At 31.2% G+C, this 22220-nt stretch overlaps 2 pseudogenes; both read right to left on the reverse strand.

Annotated features, from left to right (window-relative positions):
• Positions 1-3326: 3326 nt before the first annotated feature.
• Positions 3327-4482, reverse strand: LOC143058190 (uncharacterized; annotated as a pseudogene).
• A 575-nt stretch (positions 4483-5057) lies between these two features.
• On the reverse strand, positions 5058-9637 carry LOC143058191 (uncharacterized; annotated as a pseudogene).
• Positions 9638-22220: the final 12583 nt, after the last annotated feature.

Raw genomic sequence — 22220 nt, forward strand, 5'->3', positions numbered from 1 at the left:
TAGATAATAATGTGGAGAATAGAGAATAATGTGCAAAATTATAAAGATTATGTTCTTGATATCTCTTTTTAGAGTAGCACTGAATTCACGATCATATCGCAATCGTAAAGAAAGTGAGACACAGGGGTGTGCATCAGCGGGATGTCTTCAACAATAGAAAAAACAGACCGCGCATGAAAAAAAACCCGCCTCCAATCAATTTTTCTAATAAAATCAAAGCAAAGTATTTTTTAAAACTAGATTTGACACTTACCATGTTTACCTAAATAAACCTAATTACCATACTACAAAACAAAAACTGATAACTTTTTCAAAATACGATTGTATGAATTTTCTTTCTGGTTTAGAAAGAACGATGATTTTTATAGACGTGAACGCGGCTGTCAAAGAAAGCACCAATTTTTCATTATAATCGTAAGTTTACGTTACGTTCACGTTACGCCTCCGATCACCTTTCTTAAACACTCATAGGTTAAATCTTACGCTTAGCGTAAGTTTAATTGTAAACGTAAATCGTACGATTCTTTGTGAAACGATAGCCAGGGGTGGGTCTAGCCATTTTCAAAAAGGGTAGATTCAAACTTTAGTAAATCTACATGTACCCTTTCAAATGCATTGATCTTCCAATTACAGGAACAATTTTTTAACAAGCCTGGGACCATTATACTACTATAATAGTCCCAGAACGAGCCCACGTATATTCTAACTAAGCCTTTGAACAGGATACTATATGCACGAGTGTGATGATAAAGAACGTGGATTCACACATGTATGCACAAATGTACCACATATGCACATTTTTCCTTTGAAGTTCGAAATCTTGGATCCATGATTATTCTAATAGACATGTTTTAAAATATTATTCATTTCTACTCACCAATTGCAATTTTCAGCTAAGCTTATATTGTACTATTGTGTCCCTTCTATCATGTCTACGATTTAGTGTAAAATAACTTCGCGATGTTTTGCCGACATGAATACAACAAAAACAAAGGAGCATACGGTAACGTTAAATCGTTTACGGGTGAAGAATTATTATCCGTTTTTGATAATCCGTGACAGATTTGAAGTAATTATCATCGGAAAATGTCCCTAATGACTGGGCCTAATGGATAGTAATTCAAATTAAACCAGCTTTATTATGTTGCATACATGTTATATGTGTAACTCAGTCATTAGATTTACTTCAGGTACACCGACGTTACATTTTCATTTTTATCAAACCTGTTTCAAATATAAATTTGAATGAATTCATTGATGCCCTTGTGTGCAATAATATTCAAACTTTATTTTTTAACGAAGGCTTCTGGTATGTAAAAAAAGTCATAAAAGACTCTTGAATTATAGACGCAAAAAAAAAAATAAAGATGAAAAGTCAAACGCACAAGTCTGGCAAAAATGAACGGACAATGTCTTGACAATTAACGAAAAACGACATAAGACATATAAAAGTTATAGTTTTTCCCTGCCTCAAATTTACAATAACTCAAATGCAATTTATATAGGTAACGCCAAAAGCTAAATAATAATGCATATTCATTGATAATATTTAATAAAAATAGGTAGTCTAGATAAAAAATTGAATTAAACTATTTAGATTACGTTTTCAAGTGTTCATGGCCGACATCCATAATATTTCATGTTTTCAGTGTATAAAAATGATCTGCTACGTCAATGTGACAATTTGTTCACCACGGCACCAGGCTGTAGTTGCATAAACATTAATTTGCACTCACTTATAAACCATTAAATATAAAGTTTCAGGTGCTTATATTCAATTAATTAAATAAATATTATTTCGGCACTGAATCTGTTGATTTTTAACTCAATTCGCAGCGGTTTGTGCAGCAGTATGACTTTGGGCTTATAATCATGATAATATAAAAAAAATACGAAGAAGTAAGTGTTAAAAATGATTATTTTTTATTTAATTAACATGATTAAGTGGACGTGGTAGACTTTCAGTTATTATAAACCGTCTTCTTTCTAATTTCTATTTTATTCTTAAAAGGGGAGCAACCCCTGATAAACACTTGGAAAGTTTCACTCGTTTTTTGTCCAAATTATTAAAATCTGAACACGACCGGAAACGGTCTGACAACATCTTAACATAATTTTGTATCCATGGTCTGTTTTGGTCTGACACGGTCTTAACGGGTCTTAACCATTGTAAACAGCTAGCTAGAAGATTCAGTCTTTTTTATCTTGACATGCCATAACGGACCGATTTACCTGATGAGACTATCGATCGGAACGACGCCTTAACGGTCTTAAAAATCGGACCGTTTTTCTCTAGCAGTAATTCCAGTCAATTAAGATATGATCAGACCAAAATGACCGTTTCAGACTGAAATCGTGGTACTAGTGTATATGACTAAAATATTCGACTGTGTTATCATGTGTGAAATGATACAAGTGTTAGGTAAACAGGAAGTTCTTGAATGATGAATCTGAAAACGAATCACATGGTAAAGCTGACTTATATAGACTCCCTTTTACATTGTAGCCAACAAAAGACACACATTGATAATAAAATGTAACAAGATTTATTATACACAAGTTTACAAGAAGTTTTACACAAAAAAAAAAATGTCATCTTAACTGTAAAAATATATGTCCGATCTTTTATCTTTATCTCTATCCGGAAATCTTCTCCGGAATCCAATCAGAATAATACGTCGAATAGGTCACAATCTAGTATGATGTTGTTTGTAAATTAAAAGTGTCAATCCAACTGCTGTGAATATTATTGTCTATCGATGTCTATATCTGAAAGTCTAACTTTAATGTCTGTATATATATATATAGTTGTCACGGAAATCTCTAGAACACTGTAGAAAGGAAAGACCTAGAAAACTATAGAACGGAATTTTCTGGAACAATGCAAGAAGTTTAAGGAACGTATCTTTTACTATGATCATTTTGGAATCGTTATGTAAGTCAAATTGAAAGTTGCAATCAGTCCATCAGTATCTATGATTGCTCCAGTGATTTCTAAACTGCACGTAAGATTATAAGATTAGTTTGTAAACAACTATCAGGCCACATAAAACAAATTAGGCCAACAAAAATAAATATAATAATTACAATATCATAACAAAACCCTGAAACTAAATTTTATAATTTTTTGTATAGTATTTTCTGAGAAAAATGTGACAACATTTCAACTTGGCTATCATGTGTAAAATTATACAAGTGTTCGGAAGTTATTGAGTGATGAATCCTAAAATGCATCACATGGTAAAGCTTACTTATATAAACCCTGTAACCAAATTTCAGAAATCCTTGTATTGTAGTTTCTCTAAAACAAAATGTGACAAAATATATTAATGGTACAAACGAACGAACAAACAGAGGTAAAACAGTAAACCCCTATTTTTTTTGAAACGGGGGAAAAATTAGTCAGATATGAGAACATCAACTTTCTCTGTCTTTTTTACAAGAGACATAAGCATTCTACAATAATCTAAAGCGTTGTGAGCCGAATAAGCTTCATTCAACAGTTTCTGAGCAATGTACTGTTGCATGTAATTTTCAAATTCTGGATATAACATTTTGAGAGAATGGTAAAGTATCACAGAATTAAATAATATATCTAGAAAAAAGATTTCTTCAGTTATGAAATTTTAACTTATTAACAGTATGATACTGTCAAATCGCTTATTGTTATGAGCAGCAAGCAATATATTTTTGTCACTGGCACAAAGTAACATTTAAAACTGTATGAAATCTAAAATAACTTGATGTGGGTGTTTATGAGAAACTGGTTCATCATTGTAAAGGAACTAATTTGTCGCTGTATTAAACCTGAGGCCTGTCACTCTAGATACATCCTTTGAAATTTCTTGAATAGGAGTTGCGTATCTGTTAAATTCAAGTTCCTCACTAACTTCAGAAATTTGTGTAATTGAACTTTGTTTACCTATAAAAAAAATTAACTAAATACTAGTATTCTGAGCAAAATAATTAGATTGTTTGATTGTCATTCTAAAAGTTCAAATGCATAATAAAACCAAGAGTAACAAGAGTGGACACAAACCAGTTTGGATAATACTTAGCAGTCTGAGAGTATTGCATATAAATATGAGTCAACTCACTACAGAATACTCCCCCACATTCCATATTTGATTAACTAAATTATTTCAATTATCTTCCTTGGAATTTCTTCAGCCCAGGATTACTTTTCTTTATGCATATTCAAACAAATGTGCATCCACGACTAAGTGTTTGTGCAAGTTTCATAAAATTCCCTTGATGAGGCATTCTTAAAAGTTGCAGATAAAAAATGTAGAAGTACATTGTTTTATGCAAGTAATGAATTCCTGATTGTCTTGATATTTTAAAACTTATGGTGGTTTTTTTTATAGAATTATAAACGAACACATAAACTTGTTTTACATAATTTTCTGTCGACTATTCAATGGTTAATAGTTTAAAAGACTAACCATTTCCGGAACTTTTTTCTTTGGATAAAAGTGACATCATAGTATGACAATAAACATTCTGGTGCCATGGTTTTCTGTAAAAAAAACTCTTATGACTGGCTTTTCAGACAATAGCAAGTTTAACTATGTTTCCACTCAACCATACCAATCAAATCAATTGTCCTAATAGCCAGTTAATAATATCAGTATAATTTTTATGTATATTATTTTTTTACTTCTCTGTAACCTTTGTCATCCATCCATCCATCCATCCATCCATCCATCCATCCATCCATCCATCCATCCATCTATCATCTATCATCTATCATCTATCTATCTATCTATCTATCTATCTATCTATCTATCTATCTATCTATCTATCTATCTATCTATCTATCTATCTATCTATCTATCTATCTATCTATCTATCTATCTATCTATCTATCTATCTATCTATCTATCTATCTATCCATCCATCCATCCATCCATCCATCCATCCATCCATACATCCATACATCCATACATACATACATACATACATACATACATACATACATACATACATACATAATATTGTCAGAAAATATCAAATTTTTGTGAATACTTTGCTAATGGGTGGTGGTCTCTAAATCATTAAAAAACTACAACTTTCTCAATATGTTCACAGTTGTCCTCTGATGGTCCTGGAATAACTGTCAAATCAGGTTCTTGTGCATCAGCTAAAATATACAATTGAGCTCAAATTACATCTTGTAAGGAGATTGATCAGGAAAAAATCAATATAATGAATACAAATTTGGAAAGAAGGGATGTAATAACACTGTTTTCGGTTTTGTGTTTTAATCCAATGCTATATGAAAAAGTAATGGAAATAGTTATCAAAGGTACCAGGATTATAATTTGGAAACACTTTCTTTTTTTTAAATCTTTAAAATACATTTTGATTTCAAATTTCTTTCTTATTTTGTTTTTGTTATATATTAGATATTTATATATTTAAAAAACCACACATTATAAGATGTGAAATACAAACCCCAAAAAAGAAAAAAAATCAATATAAAAGTTATATGGAATATTCCTGATTATGCATGAAATATTTGTGTGAATGTCAAGAAACTAACAATCAATCGTTATTATAAAAATTGATCAATAATGTTAGCATGGAAATTTTTATCATTAGAAATACGACCGTTTTTTTCATTGTCAAAGTTATCTTAAAAGGTTGTTTATGGGATATCATTAGTTCAATCATATTCCCCAAATATCCATCTTGTCAGAAAAACTCTAACACGAATTATCTGTCTTTGTTAAAAAATGGTAAATCGCAAATTCTAATGCATTTTTTATGTAACCATCTTTTTCATTGGCTTAAATTAAAGTTACCGTCAAAGCCACAGTTGACCAGTCGTAACTAAGGAGGGACGTGCCATTTTGAAATAATTGGATCAACAAATGTCAATTACTACAATATTATCGAAAATCGAAAATCGAAAATCTACCTAAAGTCGCCGTTTTGATGTGATTTTATCCAAATTTGAATAGTAAAAATAACGAAATTACCTTCAGTTTGTTAGTTTTCATTTGGTTGACGTCATGTTTAGCAATGACGTCTATGCGCCAAAATCATTCAAGAAGTGTCACGGAATTTAATTTTATTTCAAATTTATACATTTTTCCAAACTGTAACGTAGTATTTTTTGTTTTAATGCATTAAAATCGGAAAAACAGTACTGTAGTTAAAGAGTTGCAACCGTCAATTTTTTTTTTGACGGTCGCAAATTTTCGTTTAACTGTCTCCGCTACGCGTCGCCAGTAGAACTGCATTTGCGACCGTCAATCGCCAATTGAGGATTGGAACTCTTCAACTACAGTACTGTTATTTCTTAATTATTCTATTATAACTATCATTTTATTTAAAATATTTTTAAATATTTTCAATACTGTGTTTTAATAAAATGTTGTATGAACAATTGTTCATATTTTAAAATAGTAATTGAAAATGTACAGCAGGAAGATGGCTTAATTACATTTGTAAATCAATTTAGGGTTCTTAAGAACAATTTATACAATTTATACATACCAATGACATTTGAGCAGTAAGTGTCCCCTTCCCTGATTTCATGACTTCTTGTTTCTGAAGATCTTTGACTGTTCAGTTTTAAACGTTGAAACTGTAAAATAGTAAAGAAATAATCATTCTTTTGAATTGTTTCATGTAAAAGAAAAGTTCACACATTCCAAAGCATGACAAATGTAATGTTTTTCACGTAGTTGATAATGATACAATAGGATTTTTTGTATATAAAATTAAAAAGCAAAACATCAATTCAAAGAAGTTTTTAATATTTTAAAATTTTCTATCTATATGATCACAGGGTTATTACTCCCACGAAAAGGGTTTTTAAATTTCTTTGTTTGAAAATATGAAATTGCAAAAGGCTGAATAAAAACTGTTTTAACTATGATTAGAATTAATTAATCTCCTTCAAAGTCATTCAATGCATAAAGATTGTGTCCAAATGGACATTCTTAAATGTTTTTAAATTAAACCTTAAATTGTTTTGTGTTTGCTACAGTACTTTTCCTGTTGACATCATTGTCTCTTAGACAATCTGTGACCTAAACTTTCACTCTCACTGTAGTGCTTGTCTTTTGGGGCCTTTGACCGAACAGTGGTGTTAAAGCTTTCATAGGGATAACTGGAATCTAGTTTGCTCAACTTTCCCGATTCAAGGTCTGTAAACACCTTTAAAACTTTTTTCATGTTTTCATCTTTTATATCTGCACCCCATGGTAGATTTCTATGCTTCGCTGTCGGGTTGTTTTTCATCTGGCACCAAACTCCACATTCATCATGCTTACCAAACTTGTGTAGCACTACAGATGGTAAACTGTTATTTATTCTGTCTAAGTCACCTTTGTGTTATGCTAGAATGACAGAAAAGCTTTTTAGGAGAGCTGTTATTGTTTTGACTGAGAGTACTTTATATTTCCCTTATATTTTGTAGAGCTTATTGTATATGTTCTTTTTAACATGATTGAGGTCACTGACTTTTTCCAAACATGAATCAACTTCACATCTTGCCCGATTGAATGCAGTACAATCGCCATCCCCTATAAGCGTAATTACCTGTGTATCTTTCTTTTTGGTGTCTTTAATATTTCTTGTTTTACCTCTGTGCCATTTTCAACTTTGTTTCGCCAACAAACATAAACATATTTTTCATAAAATATTCCTTTCTCACAAACAAAAAAACATCAGTTTGCGCCATTACTTATAAAAAAGAAGATGTATGTAAATTAACAACTATAGGTCACTTTTAGGCCTTTGACAATGAGCAAAGCCCATATAGCATAGTCAACTGTTAAGGGCCCGAAGATGATAAATAAAACAATTCAATCTAAAAAACTGACGACCTAATTTATGTAGAAAACAAGAGTGTGTCCATAGCACAATGCCCCGATCCCACTATCATTATTTTATGTGAAACTGGGATTAAAACTATAATTTGGCATTAAAATTAGAAAGATCATATCATAGGGAACATGTGTATTGAGTTTCGAGTTGATTGAACTTCATCAACAATTACCTTGACTAAAAAGTTTAACCTGAAGCGGGACAGACGAACGGTCGATCGAGCGGACGTACAGACCAGAAAACATAATACCCCTAAATGGGGCATAAAAATATATAAAAACAAATGTGTACAATATCAACAAAACCACAACCTCTGAATTCAAGGCTCCTGACTTGCGATAGGTACATGCTGTCTGATAATTCTTCAAATCTTTTATTTTAATTTAAATTATTTCCTACAGCTAAAACATGTATAAAATGCACTCAGCTGATTATTGATTTTCTGTCAAAATCTAACGACAATATGAACGAGGTCATGGTAAATTACGCGCGTCTGGCGTAAATATAAAATTTCAATCCTGGTATCTATCTATGATGAGTTTATTTGCAACCACTGGGTCGATGCCACTGCTGATGGAAATTTATTTCCCCGAGGGTATCACCAGCCCAGGAGTCAGCACTTTTGTGTTCACTTGAGTTATCATTGATATGTTCATAATTATAAATTAACTGTTAACCAAACTGAATTTTTGAAAAACTAAGGCTTTTCTACCTCAGGAATAGATTACCTCAGCTGTTTTTGGCAAAACTTTTAGGAACTTTTGGTCCTCGATGCTCTTCAACTTCGTACTCTATTTGTACTTTTAAACGTTTTTTGATTCGAGCGTCACTGATGAGTCTTTTGTAGACGAAACGCGCGTCTGGCGTAAAAATAAAATTTTAATCCTGGTATCTATCTCTGATGAGTTTATTATGAATATTGACTGATCAGGTATACGTAGTGTCAGAGAAACCCGTAAAAAGTAAACAAGATGGATAAAATTGAATTGTTATATTTCTTTCGCCAAGTTCTTGCAAATGATGAATATTTTATCGCCACATTTTAAAAATATTTCGCAGAATTGGAACCGCCAGCGGAAACCCTGCTTCCAAGCGTGATACATCTGTTCAATATTTCTTAGTTTTAAGAATAAATAAAAGTGTTTTAGTAATTGACATGTAAACAGACCATAATACTTCCATCTTAAGACAGATGAATTATCAAGATATATTTACCAGACAAACTATTGTAACACCTTCCTGAGCACATTCTCTCATAAGCTCCATCTGCTGATGGTATTATTCCAGTTACATTAACAGGTTCAGACACAGAATTAGTGTTATCTGTTGATGGTATTCCCCTAAGGGCTGTTGCAGTTTTTGACCCACTAGCAATGGAATGAATTGCATCACTGTCATCATCATCTGCTTGTAAAGTACCTGAAATGAAAAACAAAATAATTGGATAGTTAAAATAAAAAAAGTATTAGATATGGACAGCAACCCTACAACATGTCTGATCTATCTGAAAATTTAAGGGCAGATAGATCTTGACGCGCGTCGGCGTATTAAATTATAATTCTGGTACCTTTTATAACTATTTACACCACTGGGTCGATGCCACTGCTGGTTGACGTTTCGTCCCCGAGGGTATCACCAGCCCAGTTGTCAACACTTCGGTGTTGACATGAAAATCAATTAGATGGTCATTTTTATAAGTTTCCTGTTTTGCGTCACTGATGAGTCTTATGTAGACGGAACGCGCGTCGGCGTATTAAATTATAATCCTGGTACCTTTGATAACTATTGACCCCATGTCAAATTTATTCTAATTGCTTGAGTTTCCGATATTCAAGCCAAAAACTGCATTTCATCTAACCCCTATGGTGTCTTTATAGAAATGGCAGCCATGTTTGTTTGACAAGTCAGAAAATAAAACACTAGCCTTATATTAAATAATATAAGCTTATTTAGACTTAGTTTGGGAATCATTGTTTCATAGCAGGATTTTTGAAACTTAACAAACACCAATAATAAACACATTACATGTGAGCAATTCAATCTCTAGCGAACCTCTTGTTTATCATATACATTGTAATAATAAGTCCTAATAATTTAAAACATAAAATCCGAAATTGAAAAAAATAAAAGGTAAACTTTATCAACAGATATTAACACTTCCACAAAGTTTCATGGACATTTATAAAAGCTTTTTTTATAGTCAAAATTTATTGTGGAAAGTGTTTATGATGGAAGGAGAGAATTCAAAATGACTGCAAACATGTATTACAAAACTTCCTTCCTTTAAATACCAGTATGTACAAACTTGTGTTGCATCAATTATGACTGTAACCGTCAATCAATGCTCATTTAAATAGTGCTAATTTTCATACAACAAATCACATTTACATGCATGACATGTGGAGAATGGTTCAATCCTTTGTAGATTAATATTAAATACTAGAAAATATCAGGCTGACAAAACATTGTGTAAATCAAATAGCGTGGAAACGAAAAATCAATAGGGAGCTTCCTCTAGTCAGAAGTAATGCTAATTTTTGTGTATACATTTTATCTGTTGATGCATAATCAAGTTTAGGGCCCTACATAAGTCATCATTGATTTACTCACAAGTTTTGGATAGCAATCACTCCTCAAACACAGCATTGTCTACTGACTGTTGTGCTAGAGGTTCAAGTATAGGCCCATCATCTTCACATCGTCTTCTCATCAGGCTTTCACTGACATTTGGTAAATTAAGTGATGTAAACCAATTGTTAAGCTGTATTGGTCCTATTCCACTGCGATACAAACCTGAAATATTAATTTTCATTTTAAAATTGCATTATTTGTATGTGTTAAATTATTAATACATTTTGTACATGTTATAAGCAGGAATATAGATAAACAGACATATAGTCGAAATCCGGATATGGTGTAAAAAAAAATAGCACCTCGTGTTTGTGGTTTACCATCTTTACCGCAAGTTTATTGTTTTCCGTTTGATATTAAATCAATATAAAGATCCATTTGTTTAATCTTGTGATCAATTTATCTGGCAATCGCCAATGGCAGTCAGCAGGGTTTAAGAACATGAGTTGTTCGACCTGTTAGTCAAATGCATTTTGTTAAAATATACCTTTTTCACTTTTTTGGTCTTTTTGAAAATGTTGTTTGAGCTGTATACGTAGTTTAAAAATGTAAACCTCTCTACATTATCATAGAATTGGATTTTTGCCCGCTGGTTTATGAAATATTAATATAGATAATTTTTTTTTTGCACTTACCAGTTGCAAGTTTGGTGTTGACATCCAATATCCTTGGTCCATGCGATGAATTGTGGGTCCCCCCCTAACCCTAACCCTAACCCTAACCCATGGCAAAACAAACAAAGTCATTACAGTTATAACAACGAACAACTAGGTGGTCACATAAACCAGCAGGCAAAATTCCAATTCTATATTTTTACCTCAATGTAATGTCACATTTAGTACATCTCATGTTATCAGAAAAAGTTTTAATGTCAATTAAAAAAGCCTGTACCAAGTCAGGAATATGACAGTTCTTGTCCATTCGTTTTTTGTGTGTTTTGTCATTTGATTTTGCCATCGGATTAGGGACTTTCCGGTTTGATTTTTCTCTGAGTTCAGTTTACTTTTTACATGTCTGTTATAACCAATTAGCTTCAATTTAAACTATGTATACCCCTCATTGGTTGACATTCTGAAAAGTTTTAGGGATATTCATGATTTGAATATATCCTTACGTAAGTTGTTGCATATTTGCAACGAAACTTTCTATTTTTTCTGTTTAGACAATTTTAAAAAATAAGCAAGATCGTAATGTTGTCTTTTTTCTTAATAACGCACGATTTTATTTTGTACAACATGTATTCTTCGGTTTTGAGGCCTTGTTGACCCAAAGAAAAAGAAGTAATCATTTGGAATAAAACAAGATATAAAAACACGTTATGAATATTGACATTAAATTTCAAATTTACCGGAAAAAATATTCAAAATTCAGTAAAATTGTCTTATATAAGTTTACTGAGCCAAAAATTTAAGCAACACTTTTTTTTAAATTTTTGTTGTTGTTGCTTCTGGAAAAAAATAATTTTAACATCATTGATATAATCCTTAGTTTTACCAGTAATTTAAAACTGTCGTACTTTTTTCCTGGTGATTGATTTCGCGCCATTTCAGCTTTGCACGTGTAATTGATGTTTTGCCTTCTATACCTGTACTTTTAAAACGATATTTAAAAAACAGAAACACACCATTGGTAAGAAAAACACATACACCTTTGAAAAAATTGCATGGGGCGTCATTCAGGTCTCCCCAAAAAATACCACCAGAAAGCTCTTGGAATGGTTGATGCCGAAATGAGTGTTGCTGACATCATGGCTCGATTTAATGTGCACAAGGCAACAGTTTAGAGACTAACAAACATATATCGACAAATTTCAACTGCACAGGATAGTTCGATATCTCGTAGACCAAAAAAAAAAACTATCGTCAAGGGAGGAGCGCTACCTTCGCTTTACGTCAACAAGTGACAAATTTTTTCCGGCAACAAAGAAGTGTATTGACTAAGGGCAGCTGCTGGTGTGCCTGTCAATCCTTCATTAGTGTACTTAGGACACGGCTGATAAATTGATTTTGAATAACACTAAACTCATTTCCGCATTTTGACCCTCCCGCGCTCCATACAGAGAAAATCCTAATAAACATTCATGTTGCTTCTGACATGTCATAATTCCATTTTGTTATTATTAAAATTATATATTGTTATGATTTTGTAATCAAATAAAATTTCCCATTTTTGTTGCTAAACTTTTTTGGCTCAGTATATGTAAATTAAAAGTTTTACGAGGAGAAACTAGATTTAAACCTTTTAAATAACAAATTCAAACTGGTATTTTTTAAAAATAACAAATTTAGTAACCCATATATCAGGATAAAACACAAGAAAATTTGAAATTTAACAAAAGCATTAAATTTTCACAAACTTCTGAAATATTTCTTCGTAAATCAGAACTTAAATCTAAAACTAGAATTTTAATCTGAGAATACATTTTGTAAACGTAGTATTTCATTCAGTGATTTTGGCATTACGGTTTATCTCACTTGAACTTATAGTCATTTGTCATTGATAATGTAAAGAGTAAGTGATACTTGCAGTGAAATCACAATCTTTTAAAGGCTTTAAAGATTATACAAAATATGGCCAGTAAAACAAGAAAGACATCAATTCCAGAATGCACTACAGGGTTTTGTTAATAATTTTCCATTTTCCATTAATTTTCTCCCATTTGTTGTCCTAAATCATGCAAAAAATACAGTTTCACAAATAAACTTTTTTCATACTTTCAATAAAGATGAATTGGATCAATCTGAATACATTTAATTTTAAAAACCTAAAGGCATTAATATTAGAAGGATCCAAACATTTTGTTGTTTTCGTTTGTCATTTTGACCATACTGTCGATTTAGTAAATTTGGGATTTTTCTCCTTTTTTTTTAAAGCAAAAAGCATATTATTTCATTTTTTTATACATGATTATTACTAAAAAACGACTTATTGTTAGTATACAATTTTTTTCACAGAGTTTAGTTTGATGATAATGTTTCATATATTCATTGATAATTTCCACTTGTATCACATGTTTTGGAAATAATTCTCAAACGAGATTGTAACAAGACTGACATGTAGGAAGAATACATCCTTAATTTAGATTTAAATGCTACCTCATGTTATGTCCTATTTATTCGTACTTTATACATCGCATGAAAGAATTTCTGTTAATATACTGGTCATAAAATGTGATACAAAACAATTAGAAAGACAAATACTTTTTATTGAAAATTGTGTGTTTTAGTGCTCTTTACCATCATTATTGATATGGCCTTCTTATTGATTTTAATCAAAGGTAAAATCACAAAAAAGTGAACTTCGAGGAAAAGTCAAATCGGAAAGTCCCTAAACAAATGGCAAAATCAAATACTCAAACACATCAAACGAATGGACAACAGCAGTCATATACTTGACTTTGTACAGACTTTTTCTTATGTAGCTAAACCTCTCAGTTTGTTGACAGTCGTATAAAAGTTTATTGTTTTGACAACGACGAGTCTTTGGTAGATTCCTAGATAAGAAGCTTCTGGCATTTGTAAGTCTTGTAGGCTGTAAAATTTTAGTTCATTTATATGTTTTAGAGTTTAATGTGACGTCTCTTTCCACTGAACTAGTACACATTTTTGTATAGGGGACAACTGAAACCAGCCATAGGGTGCGTGGTTTTTCCGTTATGTTGAGGACTCATTGATGTCCTTGTGCTGTTTTCTGCTCTTTGGTCGTGTTGTTATCTCTATGACGCATTGTCTATTTACATTCTCAATTTCAAACATGTGTCTGGCATCATAATTTCTTATAATAAATTTCTTGAGTTCAATTTGTTTATGTAATCATGGTAACATACCAAATAATCAAAATTCTTTTATAATTTCAGAAAAAGAAGAACATTCAAGTCTTATAGAACGAATAATAAAAATTGAAGCTGAGCAGAAAGAAGTTATTCCGAAGAATATTAGAGGTTAGTTATTTTATATCTTGACAGCAAAAAGTACTGCATCCCTGCGGCCTTTTGAAATGATTTGCAGCTATGTCTATTTGGTCAGTTTAGAGGCTTTCATGGTTTCACCTCTTATAAGTTGTCAGTTTCATATATATTGACCGACAATTATATCACATTACAGAGACAACAACATACAAAGCTAAATTCTGTTGTCTTCGTTTAGTGAAATACAATTCATATTTTGCAGAATTTGACTTGTCTTGGAGGGGTCCTTATTCATAAACCTTTCTATTGTTTTTTTTGTTGCTGTTGAAGAAGTGAAATATTTGTAGTCAGGTGCACTTAGGCAAAGAAATAAGTATAACAGGTGTATGATAAGCTAGCATGACACAATGAATTTCAAGAAAAACATAATGCAGGGTCGCTTCAATATTATGACACTCCATTAGTGTGTCACTCAAATAATCGGACAAAGATAAACAAATGTTTTGTAATAACAAAAAATACATCATACTTGTCACATGAGTTATCCTCTTATAGTGATAGTAAAACGTATGTCTTATAAAATCACATTATTTTGAATATCGGATCATGTCACGATATGCATGTCTGTGTGACAGGGTTCATCTGACCGTCACCTCATTTTCAAGTTTCATTTTGTCAATGTTAAGTTTTAATGGGGTATGTGTCTCAGTTACTGATAATAAGAAGAAGGTCATCTATATTTGTGTGAAATAGTTGTAAGTTTGGTATATCTGTATTGTAGGATTCATCTGACCTTGACCTGTTTTACATGATTTTTTTGATAAAGTTAAGTGTATGTGATACTAGTAGTAAAAGCTTTATTTTTACAGACTTTTAGCGTTTATTTTAATCAAGGTAAGTATGGTGAGCAAACCATTATAGCGTTTGTACTCTTGTTCTTATATCAGGTCATATCTTCTATCATATACACAGTTTCAGGATTACTATTTAGGTACATAAACCTTCTATATACCCATACAAATTGGCACGTGCAGTAAGATCTGATTGGGCCAATGATTACTTTTTTTTTAATTTGATTTACGATATTTTGTATAAAAGTGTATTACTGTCTTCTGGCTATTCCTACATTTTGTATTTTACTATTCTGGCTATTCCTACATGGGGGATTAGTGGAAGAACAATACATGTTGTTATTGCAATTTATGTTGTTTTAGTCATTGGTGTCTAATTGGGTCAACGGTAAATTTACCTGTGGAAATTAAATAAAAAATAATTTTACATGTAAAAATTGGGATTTTTTTGGGTTTGAAATCATGCATTAAGTATCAAAATTAAGTGTTTTTAATATTATGGAACTTCTAGAAAATAAAATTATTATCTAAAAGAAAAGAAAGTAAAAGCATTTAGTAGTCTGGAAAAAATCAAAAGAAAAGTAGTAAAAGCATTTAAAAGTATGGAAAAACGCTTTTAAAAGGAAATGTATGATCACCCACACTTTCAACTTCAGCTTCAGAGAATATAATTTCATTCAGGGATGGGGTTATCGTAATCTGTAATCGTAATCGATTGTAATTGATTACATTTTTCTCAGTAATCGACAGTAATCTGTAATCGAAGACATTTTCGATTACATGTAATTGTAATTTAATCGATTACAGCAACAATTATGATGTAATCATCGATTACTTTTCGATTACATTTCGATTTCTTTAGTAAAATAGTTTGATGAAATATAACCTATTTTAAATGTAAATATGTATGTATGCACTATTCATCACTTTGAAGTACAAATAAAATAAAATGTACTGAACTGCCTTATTTCTATTTATTGTCTCAAGTTGCATTTTGTACAACCAGATCCCCTACCAAAATTAACTTTATATCTAGCTTTTGAAACAAATGGATTCATGTGCTTGTCAATAATTCAAGACCTTTTATATTAAAATGAGAAAATAGATTTAAAATAAGATATGTGTCTTAAGTTAAGTTCTGTACTACACTTAAGTAGTAAGGTAATAAGCTTATTTCTATTAAAATTCCTCAAATCGTAATTTTCAATCAGAGTAGGAATTTAAGTTTAGAATTGATAAGCAGTTGGTTTCTTATAATGTTAGAATATACGTGTATATAAAGATTGATAAAGTACACAAAATCCTTTTCACAACGAACTAATGCTTATGCATTGAATTCTTTTCAGAAATAGATACATGTCATTTGCATGTCTTCCTCTTTGACACTATAAATATATATTGTTTATAATTTGATTAGAGAATAAACAAAATCTTAACAAACTTCATGTCTTTACTTATCAGATGATCAATCTCTTCTAATTATCTAACTCAAACGTTAGTGCTTTGATTCAAAGAATAAGTATTAAAATTTAACATTTATATTTTAATATATATTATTTACTTGTACATATTAATGTTTGCACATAAATAATTGCAATTGCTTGTGCATATCATTATGCCTATACAGAAGTTCATATTGTGCTTTTGAATATCAATTTCACAAAATGTTATGAAATCATTAAATAAAATATTGTTATTAAATATAAACTATTCTTTTTCTTTATTTTCCAGAAGATTTACCTGGATTTACATTAGTTCTTTAGTTTAGTGTTGTTACAACATAATCCTACATAATCCCATTATTTACATACAAATTCTAGGAACTCCTACATAAAATTTTACTATTTTACCTATAAAATGCAAAATGTAGGAATAGCCAGAATAAACCATCATGGTGATGTGTATTGTTATTATCTTTATGTAACCATGCCCTTTGACCTCTGAAGCAAATTATTTAAATTTTGTGATTCGTTCTTGTCTGCTTTGTCATATTTAGGCCACACCAATTTGATTCCTTGTTTTCTGGATTTTTCTGCTACAGTTTCGGAGAAATTGACTTTTCTGAATAACAAAAAAATAATACCGCTTACACTACAAACTGCTCCGAGCCTGAAAAGACCAGTTTTTTTGTGCTCAACCAGTTATTTCAGCGCATATTTTACTCGACTAGACTCGACATTGTCTCGACAGTACATGTACTTAACTGTAATTAACTGTACTCGACTTTGGTCTCGACTTTACTTAATAAGTCTGATTCAGTAATTGATGATATTGGTGTAGTCTGAAATGGTCTCGACCAAGGCTCGACCTGTCTTGACAAGTTGGTAGTTGGTTCATTGCTGTGAAATTAAAGAACTTAATTAATAGGTATAAAAAAGCAAAAGTTTTCAGTTTTGATAAATTCAGATAGTCATCTTTAATTATTGTAAATTATTTCTATAACTTTTTCAAATCAACTTGGATGTTCTTAAAACTATACAGCTATCTCAATTATACATTGATCTTACTGAATCCCAGGTCGTTATGTAGTTTGTTGTATTGCTGTCAAATTTACGAATTAAATTAATAGGTAAAAAAGGAGATTTTTTATTTTGGTTAAATTCAGAAAGTGAACTTTAATTATTTCTATAACTTTTTAAAATCAATTTGGATTTTCATCAACATCTACACCTATCTCAATTATACCGTGTTGGGCGCAGCTTTTTGGAACTTTTGGTCATCAATGCTCTTCAACTTTGTACTATTTTTTTCTTTTTTGACTTTCGAACTTTTTTCAACAGAGCGTCACTGGTAAGTGTTGTGTGGACGAAACGCACTTCTGGCGTATTACATTTTAAACCTGGCACTTTTTGTTAGCTATTTTTCGTGTGTTTCTTTGTTCTGTATGTTCTCCAATCTATTTGTGTTGTAGTCCTATCATGTAATGTTGTCATTTTAATGTTATATTTAACATTGCCATGAAAGCGGAAGGTTTGGTATGCCACAAAACCAGTTTCAACCAACCATTTTTTTTTTTATCAAAAAGCAGGCAGGTTAATGCAGTTTTAAAAAATTTAGCAATGATTTTCGGTGTTTGCATCGCAATCTAAATCTGACGTCATTTTCCTAACTATTCGACACGTGATTGGCTAGAACGTTCCGTCGACGTCCAATTTGAGCTTGTCACCAACAGCTGATCGGGCACCTTGTTATGATAGAAGTCAGTGTCTTCAGTTCGACAACAACACGTTAATATAGATGTGGGTTGCTTATACTTTGAGGTACGTTAGTTTTAAATTATTTCAGCCTTCTTCCGAGGATCTTGAATATTCATTTCATTCACGATTATGAATGTAGTCTGAAGAGAAAGCTGCATGTTTACTTAAAAAAATGTGGTTATTTACACGTTTCGCTGTCAACATGATGTGGGCAGTCTGTTGAAACTTCCTTTGAATTAAAATTTTTCACGTTAACACTATTTTACTTGCTTGTAAACAATCCAATCTTTATTGACTTTATAAATATAATTTCACGTCGACAGTTTGCAGACTGACCAGGGATGCATTCATGCGGGTAAAATGTTTAAATTTGGGATCTCAGTGGTCAGAAACCATGATCAACCATGCAACGTAAGGAGTAGAATTTGTTAAAATGTCCGAACAACATGCCGGCTGAGGCCCGCCACCTTTCACCTATGCCTTTATCTCCCCCCCCCCCCCCACACCTTAATTAGTCTCGTATGCAAACACCTTAACATTTTCTTTAAATATCTAGTACCGTAGGTATATTTGTACCCGTATCTTAAAATCGATCGCATGTTAAATCATTTCTTCTTCCAATTTATAACATATGGTAGAAGTAAAACAAAGAATTCTTCAAAATATATGCATGCATGACTCTGTGCATCATAATTATGCCTCAGTCTGTATTTAATAAAATTGTGTAAGCATTCACATGAGATATGTTATATGTGAGAAATATTATTTATTATCATGGCCATAATTTATTAACAACTTAAAGTTTTCATTTATGGTTTTAAATCTGATGCTAAGTCATTAAAGTATTATTTTAAATCATCCCTTTTAGTGTACATTTGAATTTGTTGTCTTTACTATTTTTTTTTTGTCTTTTTTTATATATAGACATAAGATTAAATTAAATATGTACTTTTAATATTGATTCACTATAATAATGTGTATCTGAAGTATATGTGTGTTTGTGTAAATCTTTTCAAATTTTGACACACTTGTTATAAAACAATTTACATCAACAGATCAATCTTAATTGTGTAATTATTGTAACTTCTTTTGCAGATTGATTTACAACTGGCACATATAAGTTGACAGTCAATGCATAAAGAGTGTAGTTTCTATGATATGAGGTCTACACAATTAAATGTAAGTATTAATTGTATTATAATGAATGATTCCTGCTAGGGTCCTTCAGTTCTATATTTTATATACCATTTTCTATAATCTTTATATCTGTTTTGATCATTATTCTCTATTCTTTGTATTTTAACACACCATCATTCTCTTTTGTTATCAGTCTTTTCTTAATCTTTAATGTCACTTTTGCCCATAGGGATTATAACATGATTGGTGTATTTATTCTGTAAACACCATCTAGACCCTCAGTTTATGTGAATATATAAGAGTTATTTGGTGTATTTAGTCACACTAACCCAATCTTGATTAAGTCATATTGATTATTAATAACAAATTTGCAAAGCAATGTGATGGGTAAATATCAGTTAAAGTAAGTTGTACTTTTAAATGGAGAAACGAGTGCGAAGATGACGTCAGAGAGAGTTTGTTGGCTAACGCCCAGCAGTTTGAGGATATGTTGACCAATATAGATGAAAATAGTGACACCAATATCTGCGTGGATGAATTAAATAAACTTTTGTCTGATATTTTTGAACAGTTTACAAAGTCAGAAATTAGACATAAAAAATACTGTGATATACATGATATATGTACTGATGATTATAAACAATTTAAAACTACAACGGATAAACCCTGGTTTACAGATGAATGTAAAAACTTATATAATGCTTACCAACAGGCACTAGGAACTTTTAATAAGTACAGGTCCAATGAAAATAGACTCAGTCTTAATTTAGCAAAACAGAAATATAAGTGGCTTGAAAATAAACTGAAAAGACAATATAAGAATCAAAGAGGTAACATGATGGCTTCGTTAAAAAGGACTAATCCGAAGCAATTCTATAGGAAATTTAAGAAACGTAAAAAAGTTGTACATCCGAATATAACTTTAGAGCAGTTTGAAGAACATTTTAGGAAATTAACATCAAACCCAGATATACACCCGCAAGATTTACCAGGCGAAAATACAGGTACTGTGTTCGATGAGCTTGATTCACCATTTACGGAAAAAGAACTTGATGATGGTATTAAAAAGTTAAAACGAGACAAATCTACAGGATACGATAATATGATGAACGAGTACATTATTATGAGTAAAAATTTCATTAAACCTGTGTTGTGTAAAATATTTAACTGTATTCTTACAAATGGTGACTTCCCTGAATTGTGGGTAAAAAGTATTATTATCCCTGTATTCAAAAAAGGTGACTTTAATCAGCCTGGAAACTTTCGTGGAATATCTCTTGTGTCCCATATTGGAAAGCTGTTTACAACTCTCATCAACGCTCGACTTACTAAATGGAGTAGAAACCATGATGTACTAACAGATGCCCAGTTTGGCTTCCGACCCGGTTATGGTACTACTGACGCCATCTTCGCTCTCAATTCTTTAATTTCAAAATCTCTGAGATCTGGTAAAAGATTTTATTGTTGTTTTGTTGACTATAAAACGGCGTTTGACAGTGTCACACATATGAAGTTATGGTTACGACTTATCAGATTAGGTGTTACTGGTAAACTATTAAATGTATTAAAATCTATGTATTCAAAACTTGTGTAAAATTTGATGGTAGCTTCTCAAATTTCTTTAATAGTAATGTTGGTTTAATGCAGGGGGAATCATTATCCCCATTTTTATATTCATTGTACGTAAATGACATGGAAATAGAGCTTATTAGTCAAGGATGTCAACCTTATGAGTTAAAAATGTTGAACCTGTATTTACTTATGTATGCAGATGACACAGTATTGTTAAGTGAAAATATTGAAGATTTACAAAAGATGATTAATTGTTTAAATGTCTATTCTAATAAGTACAATTTATTTATTAATTGTTTAAAAACAAAAATTGTTGTATTCAGAAACAGAGGACAAGTTAAAGCAAATGAGAGATGGTATTTAAATGGAAATTCAATAGATATGTGTGATGAATTTGTATATCTGGGTATTTTATTTAGATATAATGGTTATTTTACATACACTCAAAAATCATTAGCAAACCAAGGTCGTAAAGCATTATTTAGCCTGTATAGTAAATTGCAGGATGACTGTTTTAATTTTGAAACTATGCTGTCATTGTTTGACACGTATGTAGCAAGTATTTTGAATTATAGTTGTGAAGTTTGGGGAAATCACAAATGTGATGATATCGAACAAGTTCAAATGAAATTCTTAAAACGTATATTTAAGGTGAAAGCATCTACTGTTAATTATATGGTTTATTGTGAGTTGGGACGATACCCTATGCTTATAGAAAGATATTGTCGAATGTTAAAATATTGGTTAAAGCTATTATGTACTGATAACTGTATTCTTAAATGTTGTTATGAAGAAATGCTCGAGAGATGTAATAAAAAACCAAACGACAAATATAACTGGGCCTGTCGAATTAGAGACATATTATACATGTATGGGTTCCAGGATATTTGGTTATATCAGGGTGTAAAAAATGTGAATTTGTTTTTAAGTGAATTCAAAGATAGAGTAAAGGGTAGATTTCATAGTGAAATGAACTCATTTTTTGAAGACTCGCCAAAATGTATGTTGTATAGATATGTATTTGACCCCAACATGTTACAATTTTATTTAGATCATGCTGTAAATTATATTTATAAACCATTT

Source organism: Mytilus galloprovincialis, chromosome 14, assembly GCF_965363235.1.
Source record: "Mytilus galloprovincialis chromosome 14, xbMytGall1.hap1.1, whole genome shotgun sequence".
NCBI lineage: Eukaryota > Metazoa > Mollusca > Bivalvia > Mytilida > Mytilidae > Mytilus > Mytilus galloprovincialis.